Source organism: Diceros bicornis, chromosome 31 (genome assembly GCF_020826845.1).
Source record: "Diceros bicornis minor isolate mBicDic1 chromosome 31, mDicBic1.mat.cur, whole genome shotgun sequence".
Taxonomy (NCBI): Eukaryota; Metazoa; Chordata; class Mammalia; order Perissodactyla; family Rhinocerotidae; genus Diceros; species Diceros bicornis.
This window is the reverse complement of record NC_080770.1, coordinates 2289455-2294065: the sequence shown is the minus strand read 5'-3', so window position 1 is coordinate 2294065 and position 4611 is coordinate 2289455.

Sequence of the window (4611 nt, the reverse complement as noted above, 5' to 3'; positions counted from 1 at the left end):
GTGTGGGGGGGGCAGTGGGCTGCTCTTTCAGGCGGCTGCCCCTCGAGGGCTGGGGAGGTCTCAGGTCTTGGTGATCAGACGTGGGGGCATGTCGGGCCCTGGCCCTCACTCCCCAGGCCACGCTGGGCAGACAGGTGCCCTGGAGGGCCCCAGCTGGCTTGGAGCGCCCCTGACTCCACGCGCTCAGGTCTCACAGGAGAACCAAGGATGAGAGCGAGTGTCTAAGTGTGCACGTTAGGGGTGATTTCCCCAAAGAGGGCGCCAGACGGCGCGTGCTCACAGCAGCGGGACCAGCAGTCTAAAAGAAATTCAAATCTTGATTTTGCACGTAGTCGGTGCAAATTCCCAGCAAAGATGTCACAAGGTGGCCCTGCTGGCTGGAAGCTGACCTAGAATTCCAAACCTGACCTTTCTGCCCAGAGCAAACCGCTACTAATGGCTCCTGCGAGGGAACCTCCCTGGTTCTGGCTGCCCTGGGCCCTCATCGCTGAGACAGGAGTCTCGGGACTGGTCCCCAAGACCCCCACTTGGAAGGAGAGGGGAGGCTCAGTGGCCAGTGGGAGGGTCACTGGAGGGGACTCCCTTCACTGAAGCCAAACCCCCCTGCACAAAGCCAGTGCCAGCAGCCCCAAACTTTTGTCAATCTTTTGCCTGATTTGGAGAACTGGAATTGAGCCCCAGAGTGTCCGGAAGGGCTTTCTGTCAGCTGGGATGGGCCCTGAGAGCTCTCTGGAGCCCAGCTCGTGGGAGGCGGTGATGTCAGAAGACCTAACCTCAGACCAAGGAAAACAGGCAGGGGCTCCCCACCCGCTCACCAGGTGCCGGCAGGACTCTGGTCCTGGGCCGGGAGGGGTGAGTGTGGGTGTGTGATTCTGCGGGGAGGGCCCAGTCACCAAGTGACCTGCATGGGCCAGCCAGTTAGGGTGTAGGCATGGCCCTGTAGGGGGTGGCTCCCTGCCCCCCAACTCTGGCTCTGCTGGTCTCTCTTCCAGCACCGCCCCCGCAGCCCGCCAGATCCCACCGCTCTAAGGCTGCCCTTCTTAGGAGTGGGGACGGGTCTCCCCAGTCCCCCTGTGGTCATGAAAGGGTTCATGTGCATATGCACGCACACACACTCATGCACACACACAGATGTGCAACACACGTGTGCCCATGAACACACCAGACGCTCGCACACTCTGTGCACTGTGCACACACCTACACACTTGCACCCCCAGGTGTGCACAGCGTACACACATGCCCTCAGTCTTCCCACCCACTCCCAGCATGGCGCCTCGGAAGAGCTGGGAGCAGGGAGTGCTCAGGCGGCAAATGGAGGGGACAGGGCGATGCCACAAGGATCTCCTGCCTTGCTGGTGCCTCTGCTGTGATGGCATGTCCAGATCCGACTGTCCTGCCTGGCTAGGAGACCAACGAAAGCAAGGCCCCTTGCTCACCGAGCTGGGCACACAGCTGGCGCCAGTTAACTCTGTGGAGTGACGGTCTGACGGCCCATGAGTGGGGGAGACGGAGTCACATCAGAGAGGAAGGACTCCCCTGGGCTTCTGTCCTGGAGCGGTGCCCAGACTCAGGGGCCCTCAGCATCCCCTGCCTGGGAGGGAGAGGAGCTCACTATAATGCAGATTCCTGGACCCCCCCCAGCCCCGCTGCACCTGGGTCTGCACAGGGAGACCACGTGCTTACAGAACCCCCCCCCCCCCCGGCGACTCTGTGTCCACTAGCTGAGGCCCACTGCCTTGGTGGTGCCGTCCCAGCCTGCTGGCAATGGGCAGGGCTGCACTGGCAGGAGTCTTCGTGGGGGACAGGCATTTGGAGCCCAGGTGGGGCGAGGGCGGTGCATCCTGCAGGCGAGAGCCGCCTGCAGGCCAGGATGGAGAAAGGGGCAAAGTGGGGAGACAGGCAGTGCCAAGCCACGCTTCCCAGCACTGCTGTCACCTCCCTAAGGGACACGCAATAGCCAGAGCAACCACTTTGGAGAGACTCATTAGCTTGAGGAAGACAGGGGTGGTGGCACCCGCCCCCCACCTTCTCCCTGCCCACCACTGCCCCTTAGCCATCCATCCATTCTGTACTGAGCACCTACTGCATGCAGATATCTCCCTGATCAGCTGAAGGGCCCTGGGAAGGGTCTCTGCGGACATGTCCCCCCAGACCCCCGCCAGCATGGCCCTCAGCCATCTGGCTCGCCCCCGGCCTCCTCGGTCATCTTCATCTCGGTCAGTGCTCCCCACTGACTCTAGCCCCAGGAAGGAAGGGCCTCGTGCACACGGTGTGAACAGAGCCTGGCGTGCAGCCGGTGCTCAGCGAGCACCTGGGGAGTGAATGGATGAACGACTGACTCAGAAGTGGAGCTGGAGGAGGACGCCAGCCAGGAAGCCTCCGGGGCGCACCCTGGCCTGCGGACTGGCCTCGCAGCAGCCACCCACCCCTCCCTTCCCCAGCCTCGGGTCACCCATGTGTGCTTGATGACCTCTAGGCTCCTCTCACATTTGGCTTCTGACCCCATGCAAGGAACGTGGGGTGAGTATGGTGCACCGAGGGGTGTTGGCAAAGTGCCACTGAAGGGAGGTGAGTGCAGTGTTTCCAGAATGTTCTGAGGCCCAGAGATGGCCCGTGGGCCTGAGAGGCAGGGAGGGGCTGCCTCTCCATCCAAACACGGCCAGGTAGATCCATCAGCCTCTGCATCCAATACCCAGGACGTGACACTTGTACCCAGAGTGACCGAGGTGCCCTCAGGCAGGTCCTGGGGAGGGGGCTGTGGCCAGGAGGGGCTGTCCTCAGTGGAGGGGCATCCTGGGAGCAGCTGGTGAGCTAATGGGCTGGGTCAGGCCTGCTACCCACCGCGGAGCAGGCCTGGCTTGTGCTTCTTGCTCCTGCGGCTGACCCTGCCCCCAGCCCCACCCCCAGCCCTCCACCCTGGGCCTTTCCTTACCCGACCCTTCTCAAGCCCAGCCCCACTTCACCGCACCTGCGCACCTGGCATCCCTCCCTCCTTCCAGCTCCCACCCCTCAGCGTGCCCAGGGGTTCCCAGTGCTCCCCCAGGGTCCTCCTCTGAGCTTGCAGGGAGCTCTCGGCCACCCTCTGTCTAGCCTTCCATGCTCCCCAGCGTCCCCATGCTGGTGGGCCCAGGACCCCCCAGAGCAGCTCCCTCATAGCTCAGGGCCCCCCGAGAGCCCCTCACTTGCTCCTCCGGCCGACCCTGGGCTAGCATGCAGCCCCCTCAAGAAGCCTCCCCAGGTTCTTGGGCAGCTACTTATTATAATATTTTAAATGTGGAAACACACAGGGCGCACAGCATCGTGACTGCGCTCACCGGGGCTCACCAACGACCAATTCAGAGGCGTTAGCTCTCATCTCTACCCGACTGGCGGCCCCTCCCCGCTGATTGTCTCGGAGCAATTTCCCGACATCACCTAATTCTCTCCGGAAACACCGCGGTCCATGCCACCAGTGCGGGCGGCTTCTTTTCACCCTGAGGTTCGGTTCTGACAGGGGAGGGAGGGTAAACCTTCAACTTTTTCCCTCTGTTAACGTTTTCAGAATAATGAGCCCTAGCAACCTACAAAGGGCCAATGAGGATATTTTAGTATCATTATGACTTAATGGGTTTTTAAGATATTTGATATGTTTTCATCTATAATTCTTTGTGAGGCTCAAATTGTTCTGTTGTTGACTGGCCCTTCCTAAAACTCTTCAGTGGACAGAGCTAGAAAGTAATTTTAAGATAACATAGCTGAGGAGTTTCTGCTAATATTCCCGATTCAAATTGAAGGTTTGGTTCATACTTCGATTTTATATCTGTATCTCTTTTCTCTTATACCAAAATTTTTGGCTCCTAAGGAATTTAACATGATATAGATATTATGTATATATTATACACATATATAATTCCAAAGTAACAACACCAATATTATTACCAAGAATATGATTCTTTGGGTTCCTTTCGTCCTCAGAGTGTTAGAGATAATATTGATAGCGGGCTATACTGTGAGGCTGTACCTTAGCATGGTTCAGTGCCCTGGGCATGTTCTGGCTGTTTCCAGTCTTTTGCTCATACAAATCATGTTGCCACCAATAGCAGTGTGCAGATATCATTTTCCACTTTTTCCACGTCTTTGGGTCAGTTCCTAGAAGTGGAACTAACTTGCTGGGGCAAAGGACACATGTGCTTTTGCTAAACCTCCAGGCCCCCTGCCCACCTGCTTCTCAGCTGCCCTGCCCATGGAGTGTGCAAATGTCTGGGTTTTTGCCAATCAGATAGGTGAGCAGTGGTATCAGAGTGTACTTTTAATTTGCATTTTTCTTGTTAGGGCGGCCGTTGAGCCTTTTTTCTTAAGTGCAAAGATCGCGAACCTCTTTTCTCGTGAAACGTTCGTGTCTTTCGCTCCCTTTTCCACGGGTTGTTTCCGTCGTCTTCTCGGTTTTAGATGTTTTTACGTGTCGGTGCTACTGCCCCTCAGCCTGTGAGGTCAATTGCCAACAGCTGTGTCAGCTTGTCATTCGTCTCCACCATTGGAAATGTTTTCCCTACTTCCAGACTGTTGAGGAAGTCTGATAGCATCTGAATGGCTTCATTTCAACTTTTACATTTAAGCCTCTGATCCGTTCGA